Here is a 20233-nt window from a genome sequence, read left to right on the forward strand (position 1 = left end):
CCATAAACTTGCTTGTTGAAATTTAGGAAGACTTGAAGCATTCAATGAAGAACCAGGATTAAAGCCTCCAGTATTGATTACAACTCAATATAAAGAAGACCAAAATCCTCACAACTGAATGAATATTTGACTCCATGGGGAATTGAAATAAGATTAAAAATGTTTAAGACTTTGACTTTGTTGCATCCTCAATCATTGGTCGCAGAAGCAAGAGTCAAGAGATACATAGCAATGGGGGGAATCTGTTGCCTTGGAGCTCTTCAGGGTATTGTAAGGGAAGATGTTACTTTCAGGAATAAAGTGTCCCTCACATAAGCCAAGGTATTTTCCATTTTTATATGCATATTAATGCTGGACATTGAACAAGTAACACTGAATGAGAATTGATGTATTTGAATTTTGGTGCTGGCAAAGAATATTGAAAGTATCATGGGCTACTAATAGGACACATAAATCTGTTTTATAAGAAATATGGCTGATAAATAGAGTCAAGAATGTACCCACGTAAGAAGCATATACTGAGAACTCTTTCATGTATGCAGGGCCTTGTGTCCAGGAGGACTAATGAGAAGATTCTCGTGAGTAAAAGGACCCCCTAAAACAATCCTTGGTGCCTCCTCCAGTCATGAGGCAACTCTCTCATGCATAAGCCCTGAGCTGGAACCCCAGAAGGCCTGAGATCTAATCCTTGAGACATCTTGGCTAGGCCAGCTGGGCTGCTCCTGCATGGCACTGCTGCTGCTGCAGTCACCTATTACCCCACCCCACCCCCAGGTCTGTTCTCCATGCCAGGAGATGCTTGGCTGCCCTTTCTAGACCCACACAGCTGTGGTGGAAAACCTGTGCAGCAGTTGCCCAATTCCAGCACTCCCGTAGGGGAGCTTTTCCTTTACCTGGTGGTTCCCCTCTCTCTACCTGGTGGTGATAGTCCAAGGAAATGAACTGCAGTCTACCTGTGGCAGGTTAGGTGACCTGCAACAAAGTGTATCCTTCCCCAGGACTTTTGCCTGAGACCCCTGTATCTGTACCCCCATAGGTGGTGGACCGTACTGCTCCTGCACACCATCATGCCCCCAAACATTTGGGCCCTCCCTGCTCCTGTTGGAACTGCTCCTGCCCTCACCAACTCAGGACATCCCTAACATCCAAGACCCACAGTGAACAAGAGGGAGTCCTCCTCAGTCTGAATATCAGACATTCCCCACACATATTCGGACTCTCAAATGCAGGACATAAGAGACCTTGGTTCAAGGTATTTCCAACTCATGCCATTCATGCAACATCAGAGCCCCATGAGCCAAATGCCCTGTGATTGGTCTCCATCAGGCTTTTCATTGCACTCAGGGATCCTTCAATCTTGCCACCCACTGCAGCAGTGACCTGGCCCATGCCACCATAGGGCTTCCTACCTGTGGATGCCTCAGCTGCCCCCACCAGTGCCAGGCACCCCCACTTTGTGAAGGCTATCCCTGGGAAACTGTACCAGTTCAGTGGGATTGTTTTTGCCCTCAATCCACTTCCCCACCCATGGAGAGGGGTGTCCCCCAACTTTGCCTTCTATTATAAAACTTTTAAAAAAATTAAAATAAAATAAGTAAAAAGACTGCTAATCATGGTCTGACAACCCTGTTGAAAGCAGCCCAGGGGCATATACAGGCTCAAGCCCCATTCTACTCAAAGGAACTCCTCAACACTTTTGGCCACTGAATTGACTTGAAACCCTACCTACATGGTAGTATGACCTAACTCTATAGTAGGGTACAGGCAGCACCTGAAAGCATTCTTATCTAAAACACAGAGAAAGAGCTCAGGACCCTTGGTTTCCCAGAAACATGGCAACTACCTCTGAAAGGGGGTCAAGAAAGCAGCAGCAAACCACATCTTTCTCCAAAAACCCAGTGGGACAAAACACAACAGCAGAGTTAATGACACTCTGAGAAGTATCTGAAATGGATCTGCCACAAAAAGAAATCTTCAGAGGGCTGCCTGTGGTGATACAGGAGTTCAGGGAAGCAATGCCAAAAAAGGATTCAACGATGGAGGAAATTAAGTCCACAATTGCGGGGAAGAACTCCATGATAGAGGAGATGAATGCCACTCACCAAAGAGGCCTACAGGTGATAACAGCTGAGCTATCAGAATCTATAAAGATCACAGAATTTATGATTACACTAGAGGGGACAAGCAATCTTGAAAGCACACAGGCAGACTTCAGAAAATGAGGAGAGTCAAATAGGATAATAAAAGAATTCGAAGGTAACCTGCGATCAATGACAGATACTATGAACAGGAACAATTTTCGAATAATTGGTTTCCCAGAACAGGTCACTAGGAACAAATCAACAGATAACATAACAAATGAATTAATGGAAGTAAAGTTTCTCACCTTTATGAATGAGAAATAAGCACTCAGGGAGCAAGGAGGGAGGACACCAACAAGACTGAACACCTAGAAGAACTCACCAAAGCATATAATATTTAAAATATCCAACTTTGAGGATAAAGAGAAAATTTTAATAGCAACAAGAGAAAGAAAGATGGTCACAGACCATGGTGCTCAGGTAAGAATATGCTCAGACATATCAGCAGAAACCATGATGGAAAGGAGAAAGTGGAGCAACATCTTCCAAAAGCTGAAAGAAAAAAGCCAGCCCCCTAATCCTCTACTCTGACAAATTATACATTAAGATATATGGGGAGATTAAGGTGTTATAGGACAATAAAAAGCTCAAAGAATTTGCTGCAAGCCACCCAACACTACGGAAGATACTGGCCTACTGATATGGTCAGAGGATTAATATCCACCAAGCTTATGCAGGAGATCACAATATAGCCCAACTCCATCTGGAAGCCAATGTGCTCACAACAAATATCAAGATAAAAGGACCTCAAAGGGAAAAGAAGACAAGAATGAAACTCCCCACACAAACACAGCACACTGATATGAAGGGACATATGAAAACACCACAAACACAAGGACTAGATGACAGTAATGAATCCATAGATCAGGATAATAACTCTGAAATTCAATGGTCTCAACTCATGCATTAAAAGAAAAAGGCTAGAAGACTGGCTCAGAAAACATGACCCAACAACCTGTTGGCTGTAAGACACATTTTAAGTGCACAGACAAAAATAAACTAAGAATAAAAGGTCCGTGGGAAGTATACCCTCAAAATGGCAACTGTAAAAAAGCAGGGGTGGCATCGCTAATCTTCCTCAAAATTAGCCTCATGGCTTAGATCATAAAAAGAAACAAGGAGTTGTCCTTTGTAGTGCTCAAAGGATCAGTAAGCCAGGAATCAGTAAGCATATTGAATATTTATGTTCCTAACAAGGGACCAGCAAGATTTGTGAAAGAAATAAGAAATCAGAGATTCAACAATCATAGTGGGTGACTTTCATACACTTCTATCAGAGAAAGATAACTGATAAAGAAACTCAGTGAGGAGGCTATGTAGCTAAGCAATAAATTAGGCACCTGGGCTTGATAGAAATTTATAGAGCTTTCCATCAAAACACAAATAATACATATTTTCTCAAGCACACATGGCTCATTTTGGAGAATGGACCACAGACTGGGAAACAAATCAAGCCTGAGCAAATTCAAACACATTTGGATTATTCAGATGTCATTCTCAGAACATCATGGTATAATATCAGAAACAGTGTAACTTTGATACCCAAACAGGAAAAGGATCACACAGGTATAAAGAAATACAGACCAATATTGCTTAGGAACATAGATGCAAAAATCTTTAAAAAAAACATTGGCCAATAGCATACAAAAGTATATAAAATAAATCAAATCCCTTGATCAGAGATTATTCATTCTAGGGATGCAGGGATGGTTTCACATGCAATAAACCATCAATATACTATGCCACATTGATCAAGACAACTATAAGAACCACATGACAATATCGATAGACACACAAAAAATCATTTGAGAATATCCAACACACATTTCTAATTAAGATATTCATGAAGATAGTTATAGAAGGAAAATTACTCAATCTAATGCTTGCTATCTATGAAAAACCCACAGCCAATATTATAGTCAATGAACAAAAGAAAAACACAATCCCTCTGCAATAGGGAAGCAGACTAGGATGCCCCTTTCCCCCACTTTTTTAAGTATCTTACTGGAGGTTCTAGTTAACAACATAAGACCCCGGAAGGACTGTAAAGATATTGCAGTAGGAGAAGAGGAAGTGAAACTTTGGCTATTTGCAGACAACAAGATTCTGTTCAGTGAAAATCTCCAAAGCTCCACAAAGAGTGTACTTACAGTGATAGAGGAACATGTAAGAGTGGCAGAACACAAGATCAACAAACCAAAGTATATTGGTTTGTGATGTACATTAGATAGGACCATGGAAGAGGAGAACAAGAAAGCAGGTTCCTTCACAATAGCAAAGAACAAATTGAAATACCTAGGAATATATTTAATAAGAAAAACTAAAGACCTACACAAGGAAAACTATAAGACCCTACTATGGGGAGAAACTGGGAAGATGGCAGACCACAGGATCTGCATACTCTGAGAGCTCTTCCGAACATAGTGGGTTTGATGTCTATCTAGGTAGCGAAGTGATAGGAGTCTGGTGAGTTAAATATCCCCCAGGACAGCACCCCACCCCACCCCACACATTTGTCCTGAGTATGGGCTTCGGCTATACAGGACCTGATTCGTGGGATATCTTGAGTCACTAGGCTGCCACCATCTTGGCTGAGACTAGCTATAGCCCCACACCATCCCCAGACCGGGATCCCGAGTCCAGAGTCACATGCCTAACCCTCCCAGATACATGTAGCAGTCCTGGATGGGACCCCACTTAGAGCGAAGCTTCCCTTTCCCGCAGTTCCCCTCTCCCCACGTGAGAGCTATCTGCCCTTGGGCCGGCATCCCTCCCTCCATTCATCCAAGGCCCAGATAACTAATCTGCAGGCCAGCAGGGGCTGCCAGAGTGAACCCCACGGGAGACCATCTACTCCAATTGCTGCCTGGGACCTCTCCACTAGCAACCCGCTTGCTCGGCTACCAGCCCCCATCAACCTAGCTTCTGCTCCATTCCCGTCCAGGGAAACTACAATGTCTGCAGTCACCTGTAGCCAGAAGCCAACCCGCTTCTACCAGGGACACTGCATTTCTGCCGCTGTAACCACTTGAGGCTGGCCTGTGACACCGTGGATACCCGTGCTTGCGGAGACCCATGCCTGCAGCCGGGGACACCAGACCTGCTTGCTGCAGGACACTCCTCTAGCGCCAAAATCGCCGGAAAGACCAGAGGGCACCCCTGCCTACTGGGAGCGTGAGCCACAGGGCTTTGCATTCCTTCGTGAGTGACTTTGCCCTCCCTGGTGTGCTGCGGGAATTCTAGCAGCCACGACTCTGAGTTCTGAGCCTGCTGTGTCCTTCCTCCTGGGTGGAGGACACGCGCCATTCACTGCTCTTCCTGGCCAGAGTAATCGCTGTCCATATGACTCAGACCACATCATTGCAGAGCCTGCACCGCTCACAGGGCCCGAGTTTAAGCAATAAAATCCTTGATTGCTAGGGAACCTAGGACTCAACTTTGTGGTCCCCGCCAGAGCCGACTGTGCGCCCCAGCCAGCTCTCACCAACGTGGTGCCCTGCACGTTCCCCAGCATCAGAATCAAAAGCCTACCCCAACCCTTCCCAAGCAGCTAATGAGGCAGGCGCTAGGGCCTGTGTTCCTCTCAGCACCACTTCCTGTGCAAGCATTTTCAGGCTTGTCTCTGGGAGGCTGATCACGCGTGTGTAGCCTCTCACGACAGGCTCAACTCAATAGGCCTGAAGGGACCTGGGAGTGTTTGCTGATCTGAAGAGCTTTTCAACCCACATTGCCGGTCTCTGTAGCCCAGATCAGTACCACCTCCCATGGCAGCAAGGTCACTCCTACCTCTCCCTTCTCTTAGGCATCACTATACTTTGGAAGGAAAAGAAGCGGGGCGAATTCATTTTTATAAACACACACACACACATTTTATCTCGTGCTAGTTTTCTCTTTTCTTTTTTTACTTTCTGTGTTGTCTTTTCTCTCTTCTTTCTTGCTCCTTTTTCCATTATTGCTACTTCTTCTCTTATGGCCCTTTTCTATAGCTTTTCTTCTATCTCTTTTTTCTTCTCCATCCACTTCTAGTATCACTTCATTTCTCTCCTATTTTATAGCTTCTACTTCTTCCTCTCTCTTTATTTTTTTATTTTTCCTCTCCACATTTTAAATTCCTTTTTGTTATTAAAGAATAAAAAAGGGCTTCTAAGACCACCCTGACATCATGTCAAAGCAGGCTGAGGGCACACACAGAAACTTCAGGCGCCACTCTAGTTGCTGAAATATCTCAACACTGTGGGTCACTAAACCCTTGGGTGAACCCTGCCTACAAGGAAGTCTGATCCATCCTTATAGAAGGTCATAGGCAGTTGCCTGAAATAATTCTTAACAGTAACAAAGATAAGGTTCCCCTGGCCATCCACAATCACGGAGCCTATGAAAGGACTGAGGAAATATCAAAAGACCACATCACAACCCCCCCCCCCAATAAGATGAAATAAAAGAGCAGAGGTAACATTATCAAAAGAAACAGATGCAAAAGTGACACACAAGGAAATCTTCGGAGTCTGCTTATAGTAATACAGGAGCTGAAGGAAGCAACCCAGAATAAGGATGCAGTTATAGAGGAGATGAAGTTCCCAATAGAGGGCATGAAGTCCACAATAAAGGGGATGAAATCAATCCATCAAAGGGAACTGCAGGAGCTAACAGAGGATATAGGAGAAGCCCCGCACAAGGTCACAATATTTACGTTTATGCATGAGGAGCGAGAGAACCATATCAGAGATCTCGAGGACACTCAAAGAGACCCAAGCATGAAAGAAAGACAGTCATATAGGAAAATTAAAGGAACAGAAGTTAGCGTGAGATCAATATGACAGATTCTATGAAGAAGAATAATATTCGAATAATCGATCAACCGGAGCACAAGATGACAGCCCAAATATCAAAAGAATTTCTGTAAGAAAAATATTCCACCCTAACAAAGGAGAACCCGGCACTCATACAGGAAGCAGAAAGGACACCAGCTAACCTTAATACTTAAACTTAATACCAAGAGGTACTCACCAAGACATATAATAGTAAACATATCCAACTTAGAGGGAAAAGCGAAAATTTTATGTGCAGCAAGAGAAAGGAAGATAGTCACATAAAAGGAGCGCAAGTAAGAATATGCTCAGACCTTCAGCAGATACACTGAGGAGAAGGAAAGAATGGAACGAAATCTTCAAAAGCTAAAAGAAATAATGCCTACCCTAGAATCTTGTACCCAGCTACGTTATCCATTAAAATAGATGGCAAGATAAGGGTCTTTCAGGACAAGGAAAGACTCTGAGAATGTCCTGCAAGATATCCGACACTGTGGAACATACTGACGGACTCGTTATGGCCAGAGGATCAACAACCACTAAGAACAAACAAGAGACCACCATATGCCCTATATCCATCCAAAAGTCAACATGCCAGCAAAAATTATCAGAACAGCATGTTCTCAGATGGAAAAGAGTACAAGATAGAAATTCTCCAATCAAACACAGAACACTGATATGAAATGAGATAGGTAAAGACCCAAAACAGGGTATGACGATTATGAATACACAGAGAGTGATAATAACTCAAAAAACAAATGGACCCAATTCGTACATTAAAAGCTGTAGAGGCTGTAGTGAAGCAGGAAGCCTCCTGCACTGCTGGTGGTCGTGTAGATTTGTACAGCCAATATGGAAAGCAATATGGCAATACTTAAAGAAAATGGAAATTGATCTACCTCATGACTCAACCATCTCTCTCCTGGACATATACCCTGTGGAAACAACAAATCAGACACGACCAGTCATCTGCGTTCCAATGTTCATTGTGGCACAATTCAAAATAGCAAAAAATTGGATACAGCTTAAGTTTCCATTGATAGGTGAGTGGATTAATAAACTCTAGCACATACACACTATGGAGTACTATGCAGCACTGAAAAGCACAGAAGATCACATGAAACGCATCATTTTGTGGGCAGAGCTGGAAGAAATCATGTTAAGCGAGGTAAGCCCAACTCAAAAGGACAGGCATAACACGAGTCCTCTGAGGTAAGTACAATCTATATGCCAGGAATAGAAGAATAAACAACTATCTTGCAAAGGAAGCATAGGTAGCTGGTGGAGGGCAGGCCACACCTTGGGAGGTACATGAGAGCCCAGCATAAAGAAGGAGAAGGGGGACCGGAGGAGGGAGAAGGGGGTAGGGAGAAACGAGTGGATACCACGGGGGAACAGGGCACTAACCCACCCTGGGGGAGGATATTGGGTGTCCCCCCCACAGAACTGGAACATGCATACTAATCCCAGCATTACATGCCAAATCAGGAAGGCAATGCAATACGAGGAGGAATCCACAAAGAGACTGAACCATAAGATGTCCCCAACCAAAATTAGCCCGACCCCCACCATCAAAGGGAGCTCCACAGAGAATGACAATAGATCATCTGGTGTGGGAAAAGAACTGACCTACCACACCACACCCAGAAGAAAGCTGAAGCCACGGAAGTACGAAGAACGGAGTGGAGCATCTTGGGCACACCGAGCTCAGAAGACGATAGGCGGATTCGAAGGGCCCAATGTACAGAGAAGACCAAATCGCCGGCCCCCCAGGCGATGCAACATCCTGCACTGACCCATCGACCTACACGGGGCAGCACAGGAGACACAGGCGGGCGTATGCACCTGAGCTGACCCCACCACATGAGGCAGAACACTGGTGACGTGCAATGAAGGGGTGAGGGACGCAGAACAAGGAGGTCCCGAGGGTGTATAAAGGATAGACTTTGAGGCCAGCACCTAGCATGCCATGAGACTTGTCCGTAAAACACACCTAAGGTCAACAGACCTTGAACTACTAATAGTGTTTTTTTAAATTTTTTTGCTAACTTCTTTTTCTAGTTTTTTTCCTCTTCTTTTAAATTTTGCATGTCAGTGGCTTTTTTGTTTCTTAGCTTGCCGGTGTTGCTTCCATGGACGCCATGTTCTTATGTGCCACTTCGCTGCTGTCAAAGTTATTCACCTTGTTATGCACATATTACTGTGTCTGCAGGTCCACCTAGATAAGATAGGCTGGACAACCAATGGGAGAAGAAAATAACGGACCAACGGTCCCGAAGGGACATGAGAGTGTGGGAGGTAGGGGAAGGGAGGAGGTGTTGGCCAACCCAGGGACAAGGGAACAACGAGTGGTTCAAAACCAGTAGAGGGAGGGGATGGGAGGACTGGAATGGAGTGACTAAGGAGGTAACTGAGAGGAATTACTGACACCAGAATGAAAGCTGAACATGGTAGTGCGACAGGAGGAAAGTGTAAGGAAATAGAGGAAAGCAGTAGGAAGCTAAGGGCATACAGAGAAGGCTAAATACTGACATGTACTTGTGTAAATATATTTATTATTATGGGGAGAATAGACCTATGTGCATATCTTTATAAGTTTAGTAATAGGGTAGCAGATGGACATTGGCCCTACTCACGTGCATTCCTTCAACACAAGAGCGCCTTGATCAGCTAAACGGTCATTCCATGATACCCTCCTTCCCCACATGATCGCTGAAGACAGACGTGTACATAAGCAAATGTGGTGAAGAAAGCTGATGTGTCCTGGCTATCAAATATTTAGCAACTGAGGTCTTAAAGGCTTGAATACAAAACAAGCGACCATCTAGCTCAGAAGCAACAAAGCCCACAGTGAAGAAGCACACAAGCCTAAGTGAACACCAGCTGTTGAAGGGATCAGGTAGCAGACACCAAAAAACATAAACCATCATTGTGTGATCACCTTCCCCACATAAATGTTGAAGACGAATGTGTGCACAAGTAAGCGTGGTGAAGAGGTAAAAAATAAAGTACAGCCAGTCTTCTGTTCCCCAATGTTTTTGGGGTCTCAATTCACAATCTCAAAGAGTTGGAAACCACCTTAATTTCCATCAATAGACCAGTGGATTTCTATAATCTGGCACACACACACACACACACACACACACACAACGGAGTACTCTGCAACATTAAAAATCACGTATTATCACATGAAACATGTCATTTCACGGGCATTTTTGGAGGAAATTGCGCTAAATGAGTTCAGCCAATCACCAGAGGAGAAGAATAACAGGAGTTTCCTGGGGTTAAGTATAATCAGCTGAGGAGTTATAGAAGAAAAGAAACCTATCTCACGATATACCGATAGAGGCACATGTAAGTGGGTGGAGGTCACACCAAACCCAAGGAGGTCCATGTGAATCCAACAAAAAGAAGGAGATAGGTGGAAGAAGGAGGGAGAAAATGAGCATGGGGAAACAGATGGTGGCATGGGGGTAAAAGGACACTAACCCACCCAGGGAGAGAGTATTGGTTGTGACACCACAGAATTATGAGTGTACATACAGATGGCGCACCAAAAAAGGAGGGCAATGCAACCACATGGAGAAGTGGAGGAAAAGATGCGGGGATGGACCCAATCAGAGTCAATCTGACCCCTGCCCTAGAAGTATTTGCCATAGAGAACAGCACTAAACCTTTCAGGTCAGAGAAAGGAAATGACTTACTTTGCCTACATGCAAGCCAACCAAGAAGGGAAAAGAAAAGGGACAATCAGCCTAGGCTCCATAGTGGCCCACAAAAACCAGAGGATGATGTCCTTCCATAGAGCTGCTAAGGAACAGAGGAGATTACTATGGGACCACCAACAACTCAAGACATATTGTCCCCTAAATGGACCACACAGTGACAGAAGACAATAATGGGGATACACAGTGGGGAGATAATGTGTCCTGAATTCCCCACAATGGGACAAACCTAGAAGAGAGCATAACACCAGCAATTGGAGCAAATTCAAACCACAAATCCCCTACAGAGTCCCAAAATGACTTCAGGTTAGAAGGGGAAGGCCTCGGAACCCCTATAGGACCATGAGAAGAGATTCATAAAGGCAAGCAGACAAACTTTGATCTATGTATGCTTCCTTTGTTTCTTCTTCCCTTTTTTTCAACCTTTTGTTCTTATTGTGTGGACTAGGACATTGCTGGTTTGCCTACTTATATCAGACAGACAGGGGAAGCAAGCTCAAGGAGAAAGCAACGGGCTCCATGGTCCTGGAGTGTCTTGGCAAGAGAAGCTAGTGGGGAAAACGTTGTGGTGAACAAACAACACCATAGACAGGGTGAAAGCCTAGGGAATTAAAACCGACATCTAAGAGATTGTAAAGATCCTGTGGGTATTAGAGAAGCACCCATATAGGTGAGAGGGAGTAGTAAGAGGTGGAAGAAGGGGAAAAATGATGGTGAAGCAGGAGGGGCAAAAGGAAACAGAGGAAAGCTCTAGGAAGCAAATTTAGAGAGAGGTATTAATATATGTGGGCAATTATGTAAGTACATTGATCCATAAAAATATTGGTATTGGACTATGTACATACATTTATAAGGCAATACACTGAGGCTGCGGATGGGCCTTGGGCCTCCACTCTAAACTCCCTCAGCACATGAACACTTTGTTCTAACAAAATGGCATTTTGTGATACTCAAACTCTCCACCCCAATGCCCGGCATGATCACTGAAGGAAAAATGGGTGCATAAGCACCTGTGGTGAAGGCAGAAAACTGTGCCCGGCGATGAAAAGATACAGTTTCTGGGGTCTTAATGGCTTGAGGTTAAACAGGCCAACCTCCAACAGTGAAGTAACAAGCCCACATGGAAGAAGCATAGTACCCGGTGTGATCATGAAGTGTCACTGAGACCGGGTTATAGGCATCAGAAGATTCATAGCAAACAACAAACAAACAAACAAAAGCACGTGGGTAGGAGGGAGTACAGCTGACCTTTAAGCTCATCTGTAGACAAGGGCCCATCCCCTTCAGAGGGGAAGCAGGGAAGAGATGAGTCAATCAAGGTGCAGTAGAGCACTGATGGATCATGCAATATACATCTGGTTCCATGAGACTTCCTCTTCCCCCAATATCATGACCCTCGTACTGCTTCCCACTCTGGACTGCATCTGCTAATGTACATAGGTATGGGCAAGAGATAAACCTCAGGACACACTGAATCCAGAATTCATTAGTAAAAGGATGTAGCAATAATAAAAGGTTTGGGTGAAGGTGTGGACGAAGTGAGGACCGATCACAATGAATGGCACATAACCATCTCCCCAACCCACAGAGTGCAGAAAAATAGAAACCAGAGAGCAAGAGAGAAAGAGGTCTCTGTGAGATATGAAATAATAACAAACTATTATCTATCAAGGGGCCACGAGTGTGGGGGGAGTGAGGGAAAAAAAAGAGTAGTTGATTCCAAAGGCTCAATAGAATATAAATGTCTAGAAAAGAACAATGATAATATATGTACTAATACATCTGATATAATTGATGTGTGGATTGTAACAAGAATTGTAAGAACCCCCAATAAAATGATATGAGATATAAAAATAAATTAATATAAATTTTAAAAAAGAAAGTAATATGGCCAGAGTGCTGCCTAGAGGGATGAATTGGAGGATTAATCACACATCCATTGGAAATATTGCCATGAGAGTTCAGGTCCTGATGAGATATGTGCTTGGTAAAGTAGAGGAATAGTGAAAAAGGAGGAAGGCCCTCACAGAAATGTATTGGCAGTGGCTGCAAGGATCAATTGTGATGATGGTGCAGTACCAAGAAATGTTTCATTCAGGTGTGCCTCAGGCCACTAAGGGTTGAAAATGAATGGATGGCACATGAAGACAATAGGTTGTTCAAGGAGTTCTGCTGGCCTAGTTGGTTTTATCCTGGACCACTAAGCACAGGTCAGCAGTTTCTAACCACCAGCCTCTGCAGGGCAGAGAGAGAAGCCTTTTAACTCTTATAAAATGTTACATTCTTGGAAACTCAAACAGAAATTTTTATCCTTTCCTAAAGGAACACAATGCGTAATTCCTGAGTTGATATTAATAAAATATTGTTCAGACTCATCTACACACTTACGCTATTGTAAATGTTGTGCTTCCGTTTACTATGAGTTATTATTTATATTTCCACTCTGTTTGTTTTGTTTTTAAGCCTATATAGGTGTTGCTGTTCTTTTTAGTGGCCATCTGGTTGGTTCTGCTCCACATTGTACCCAGAACAGAGCAACACCAAGTCCTGCACCATTCTCACCGTTGTCGTCCTGTGTGACCCAGTTGTGGCCACAGTGTCAAGCTGTTTCATTGAGGATCTTCATTTTATTCAATGTCCCTCTGCTATAAAACATGATTTTTAGCCTTCATCCAGCCACCTCAATCTCTCTCCAGAGTATGTTGAGATTTGTAATTATTTAAATTTATAAAGATTAGAGTGAGGAAAGGGATGCTGTTTAAAATTAATCAATTTTTATGGTGCTCATTTGCTAAAGCAAGTATAATAGGATATGGGGAATTCATGAAATTAATTCTGCTGAGTATACTAATTAGTATGATTTAAGTTCTATAGAGAGTTAGTCACACAGAATTATAGTCACTGAAATAATATTTAAAATTGTGGATAATATTGCTTATCTCTAAAATATATGGAGAATTTTAACACAGAACTATTTAAATTATTGGTAATGTGGTGTCAGTTTTTCCGTTTTCATTTTTGATGTTGCTGACCAACAGTTCTTTAATGTACTCTTTGGAAAGAAAATCCAGGAACCACTGCTAGCAGCCTGCAAAACTAGGCTGGATTCTCACAACAGGATTTTGTGATGTGCTCATTCTGAACCTTTCTGAAAGGTTCCTTCACTGCTTTCTACTGAAGCCCTAACTCAATTTGGCTGCACAAAGCCTGAGTCCTACCTCTGTCAACTTCCCTCAGCTATAAACCGGGCAATATATTTGTGTGCTTTTTCCTCCCATGTAATTTTATGTTATCCTTAAGAAGGTGGCAAAAATAGTAGATTGTTTAGCACATATTACTACTGTTGTGAGGTGACATGAAGTTGGATCTGACTCATAGAGCCCTTATGTGCCACAGAATACAACATTGCCCAGTGATGTGACATACTCTCAATCTTCATGTTGGGGTCAAGTATTACATCCACTGTGTTAATTCATCTCATTGACTTTCTTCTCTTTTTTTCCCACTGACCCCCTACTTTACTAGGCATGATGTCCATGCCACGAATTGGTCCCCATAGGGTATAAGTTGAAGTTTTGTCATTCTTATTCCTAAGGAGCATTCTGGCTGTACTGTCAAGATACAGTGGGTTTTTTTTTTTTCTGGGAATTTGTGGTCCTTTCAAATGTTCTACATCAGCACCATAACCAAATGCCACAATTCTTATCCCATTTACCTTGTTCACTTTACACCTTCACACACACACAACATACTAGGAAACAGCTGTGAGAGGGAAAAAAAAGATCACCACAAATGAAAGTGAAAAATCCTGTATTATTATTTTGCTTTAAATTAGTAGAGAGATTCATAGCCAAATTTGAAATGATAGAAATTCAGAATATATAGATACCCTTAGCCTTTTGTTTAGTCATAAACCTTTTTTTGGGTGCAAACTTTTACAATGATATCTCAGCATCTCAACCCAGAAAATTCACATAACAAAATTTTTTTTCCTGTTCAAATAAATGTTCTTACAAAAGTGGTTGTTTCTCTTCATCCAAATATTCAAAGAACACACAAAGAATATGAACATAGATACATACAAAATCATTAAGTACAATCAGAAACTCAATATAGAGTATACGAAATATTTTGAAAGAGCATTTCCACATGACTATCAAATAAGAGAATTTCTAATACACTAACTGAAAAAACAATGACTGAAACTCTAACTCACTGCCTGTAAAGTCAAGTTCATCTCATAGCGACACTATAAGACAGAGTTGAACTATTCCCGTGGGTTTTCAAGTACAATTCTGTACAGGAAGAGAAAACCTCATTTTTCTTCCAATTGATTCATTCGTAACTGGGAAAATGCAGCATAGACAAATGTGACACAGTTTTGACATAACGAATGCCAATAATTAGACACCTGGGATTTAGCTTGCTTTCATAGAGAAAATATGAATACACACAATGGTGATAACTTATTAATGTGAAACCGCATGTTTGAATATAAGATTAAATATAAATTCAGTAACTCGAGATATAGAGTGACTTGTGCATTCTGGGATTAAGACGTAGCAAATAAATTGCATCATTATAAGACTCTGTGCAGCTTTACTGATCCATTTGATTTACAAAAAACACAATAAAATCTATACTGTTTCCATTTATTACAATTAGTTAAAACACTCAGACAAATATGCACAGATATCCATATTGAATATGAATTCATCCTTATGTAACAATTAGATTAATAGGATAACTACTTCTGTGTTTTGTAAATAGAGACTCTAATCCTGACTGTTACTATTTTTTTAAGTAAGGATTGTATTAGTTCCAGGTTACAAATGTCTGAATAAAAGGAAAAAATGACAACTTTTAAAATTCCATCAAGTGTTAGGATAAAGCTGTTTAAATGAATGCCGGGTCAGGATACAATAAACCGGCATTCTAATGGTGACTCTTAAGGATATTAGTATAGGAATCATAGATACCATAATAAATTGTATTTTCTAATTACAGCTCTCATTTCTACCAGCTTGTACTAGCTGTCAGATTTTTACATTAAAAAAATTACAATAATTATTTGAATCATATCTATACATCATCTCTGATATTTCTATTCTTCATATCTCCAAAGAATTATTGACTTTCAATATACAACCTTGTCAAAAGCACATGTCCAATAATAGGATTTTGTATATATGGTACATGTCTTTTTTACATGAATGAAAAACAGTTATCTTTGTCCATAGTGTGTACACCAACTAATTTTTATTATCCTGAGTATTAAATGTTGATTAAAAATGTTGAACTTTAAATATCCCTTTAGAATACTGAAATAAATAGGGTTTTTTGGTGATGTGTTTTCTTCTGTAGTTAACTAAAAAAACAAGTAACTTACAGGAACATGCAATTCAGGCATATTGAATTATATAGGTATTTAGGGTTCTCTAGAGAAACAAAACCAGGATTCTTATGGTTCTGTATATATAGGCATATATATGCATATATATAACAAAAGAAACAAAGAGTTTCTATAGAGCAGTACAAATAGCCCAGTGCCACTTACTTCGTGAGACAGCTAGTACCCTGGCAACTCCTTCAAATCTTGAGGGCATGCCAGGCAGTCCTAATTCAAGCTATCTGGCCATAGGCAGCAAACAACAAGGCAGGTCACAAACAGTTAGGCAGATGACAGCGTTCTACAGAACCAGCTCAAACGATGTATACTCCAGTAGCGTAGCAAAGCAGGTCTTGAAAGAACTTCAAACTACACATACACAGTCCATGTGTTAGGTGTCCCACAGGTAGTAGAGCTTGCAAGTTGAGGCACAGAACCAGCTAAGGCAGCTGTACACTGGTCTGATCATCAAAGAGCAAGTGGCAAGAAAGATGAGGCTCACCGAGCCATTTATTTCTCCACCCTTCAACTAATCTCACATGTGTTAATTGGACAGGTTGTCACAATAAACCAATCTATTACAATAGGAACATACTGAAAAAAAATCAACCACAATTCAAATATAGAATCAAATAAATATGATGCAATAAAAAGTATAACATTGAAAAAATTATTCCCAGAGGAACCAACCAACAAACTTCTCACACAAAAATAAATATGAAATAAAAAATTAAAGAATGTCGATAATAAGGTTTTCACTTTCAAATTATTATATATGAGAATAAAATGCAGAATAAAACAATCCCAATAAGTATATTTTGACTCATAGTTATGAAAAAGGGTTTTTAAGGTTATAAATCACCATGTGAGCAGCTAGACTCATCATTCTGGTGTTTGAACCCACTAATCTTGTGGTGAGCAGTCCAACATTCACCAGACGGCACCATCAATTAAGTGGAACCAGAAAATGAAGACTTGGGTGAGTGAGTCTTAACTAATGAGAAGGAAACAACTTGAGTAAAAATAGCCACAATGTTGAAACAAAGTGAACATATCTGACAAATTACAATGAGGGTAATGTGTAGAAATAGTTCACTGACATCCTACCTTGATGTGTATATTTTTAAAATTAAGCTAAAACAGTTAGATTATTGAGTTTTCATACAAACTTTATCAAAGAATGATAGAACACAAGATAATATGATTTAATGCCCTAGTATTTTTTTCATGGACAATACAATTGGATAATTAAAATTGCTCTATTTATCCACTATTAAACATATAATAATTAATATTCACAAAAGTGTCTATGAGTATTAATAATTCACTGAATTCATGTAAAGGCTTTTTTCAAATATAGTACTGCTTGTTTATATACACCCCATGATTTTAAATAGAAAAATATCTGAAATTATTACTTTTTATGAATGTCAAAATTAAAGATGATGTGATTGAAATGTTTTATTCAGTGAAACAAAAGAAGCACACAAACACACAGCAGGAACAAAAAGCCTTAGGGTAACTTGGAATATCTAAACATCATTCTGCCAAGAGCACTCTTGATTTCCCTGTTCCGCAGGCTAAAGATAATCGGATTGACAAAGGCGGGCACTATGGAGTAGAACGCAGATGTGAGAAAGTTTTCAACAGCGGATACATTTGAGTTGGGGCCGAAAGAAGCAAATATCGCAGAGATTATAAACAAAATAACTGTAGCTATCTGTGGAGAGCAGGTAGACAAGGCTTTGTTTCGGGCTTCCATAGATTTCATCCGGAGCACAGTAGAAAATATTTTAACATAGAAAGTGAATAAGACAACAAAACAGATTAAGGCAAAGCCAGAACTGACTGCAAGAACCACTGTTTCAGAAAACTGCACAGACGGGGATGAAATGCTCAGTATTTGAGGAAAGTCACAGAAAAACTGGTGAATGACATTGGATTTTGTGAAGGGCAGCCTGAACAAGGTGACTGTATGGATTGCTGAATACACCAGCCCACAGACCCACGTGCCACCCGAGATCTGTGTGCACAGCCATGGGGTCATGATGAGCTGATAATGCAGAGGGTGACAAATGGCAACATAGCGGTCATAGGACATGAACAAAAGGAGAGAAAACTCTGTGGATGCAAATAAGATAAACAGGAAAACTTGAGCCAGACATTCTCTGAGAGAAATCACTTTACTGTCCATCAGAGAATTTAAAACCGCTTTGGGGACAGTTACTGAAATACAGCAAAAATCGAGCAAGGATAAGTTGGCTATAAAGAAGTACATGGGGAAATGAAGGTGCTTGTCTGTTATTATGACAGTAAGTGTTAGAAGATTTCCAGCCATGGATCCCAGATAAATCAGTAGGAAAAGCAGACCTTGCAGGACTTGGAGCTCCCGAGAGCTTGTAATATCCATGAGGAGGAATTCTGTGATGATGGTGAGGTTCCCCATGTCTACTAATATACTTTTCTCTCTCTAGAATTACATGATAAAATGGTAAAATTATGCAACCTACCAAAACGGATACTGTGTCTATTATCCTAAAACTTTATATTTCTGAATAAATTTGCTGTAATTTAGAATAATTTTTTTTCTATTAGCAAAGAAATTTAAAAAGTAGAAAAGATTACTAAATTATCAAATGAAGGTTATTCATATGTACACACAAATATGTTAATATCAATTCAATTAACTTTGTAATTTCCTTCAAAATTGAAATAAAATTCACTAAATTAAAAATGAAATAACCATACCTGATCACAAAGTTTGACGTTTTATTTTTTCTCCATTAATATTTCTATCCCTCATAAAATTCACTGATGTAAAGCCAAACCCCATATTTTCTTTAAATCCCTTGAATGGAAAGGCTCTCTATTAGTTTATTTTTCATCATGGTGACATAGATTTTCTAAGCCATAAGAAGTGATATATCTGATTTTCAGCCATGGAAATTCTATTTTGAAGTATGTTGGTAAATCCTTGGGGTTTTTTGGGGGGGAATCCTCAGGGAACACTCTTAATTGTAGTTTCCAGAAAAGTGTAAGGGCCTTCAATGGCTCTTTCCTCATATATATTCTGACCTATCCCTTGAGATTAATTAGAGACGTTCATGTGAATTTTTAGAGATAACATTATAATAGAGTTGTTGTAAAACACGAAAAGCAAAAGTTTCCTAAAATAGATTCTATATTGAAATTCATACGTCTTGATGGCAGGATTAAGCATTCTTAGGAAAGATAGAATAAGTTGTAGAATTTTAAAACTAAAATACTGGATAAAGATATCGAAGCCCATTTGTAAAAATGACTTATGAAAAAAAGATTGATGTACTCACTTCAGTTAAATAAACCATCATGATCTGAAATAACTTGAAGTTGTTTACTAATGGTAAATCACAAGCAATAAACTTGAAAGGTGATAGCAATAGAATGAAAGGCAGATATTGTCTATTATTTAACTATATAAAGTTCCTAATATAAAACCAAGACCACTCCCTGCCTGACTGATGCTTCTCAAAGGGTAGTTAAAAAAAAAAAGAAATAGTAAATTGTCTCAAACTTGAGATGGTCACAAGGAATCCCAACAAGATTTGAGGAGAAAGTAGATGGTATCTGACTTTCAAAAAGATTAGTTAGCACCTGAGGTCATAATGGCTTGCCTCAAACAAGCAGCCATCTAAGTGAAGCATCAACTAAATTCACAAGGAAAAAGCACATCAGCCCGAGTGATCCAAGTTTGGTAAACAGTGAAATCCAAACCAGAAGAAGGGAATTGTATCAGATGGAATCATGAATATAAGCTCGCAGAAGGCCACAGAATACAGTGGAAGCCCAAAATCCATTTGCAAGGTCATTACATAGATTAAGGTTACGGTGAATCCCCTTTGTCCAGGGTCAGAATTACTCTGCTCTCACGAAGAGCTCATTGAAAAGAAGGAAATGAATGCACAAATGCGCTTTACACAATTGATGTATGTATGGATTGTGATAAGAGCTGTATGAACACCTAATAAAACGATTAAAAAAATTTTTTTAAAGAAAGTGGATTTTGGCAGGTATTTTTGCTCTTAAGGGCCATCTGGTTGATTCAAACCCATACACATTGTGTACAAAGGAATGACACACTTCCTTGATCTCTGACATCCTCACAATTTTTCCTATACTTGAGCCAATTTT

General features: G+C 40.5%; 1 pseudogene; it reads right to left on the minus strand.

Annotated features, from left to right (window-relative positions):
- LOC142440436 (glycine cleavage system H protein, mitochondrial pseudogene) overlaps positions 1-18509 on the minus strand; it is a 38083-nt pseudogene extending 19574 nt beyond the window's left edge.
- Between the last annotated feature and the right edge of the window lie 1724 nt (positions 18510-20233).

This window comes from Tenrec ecaudatus, chromosome 2 (assembly GCF_050624435.1).
Source record: "Tenrec ecaudatus isolate mTenEca1 chromosome 2, mTenEca1.hap1, whole genome shotgun sequence".
In the NCBI taxonomy this organism is placed as follows: Eukaryota; Metazoa; Chordata; class Mammalia; order Afrosoricida; family Tenrecidae; genus Tenrec; species Tenrec ecaudatus.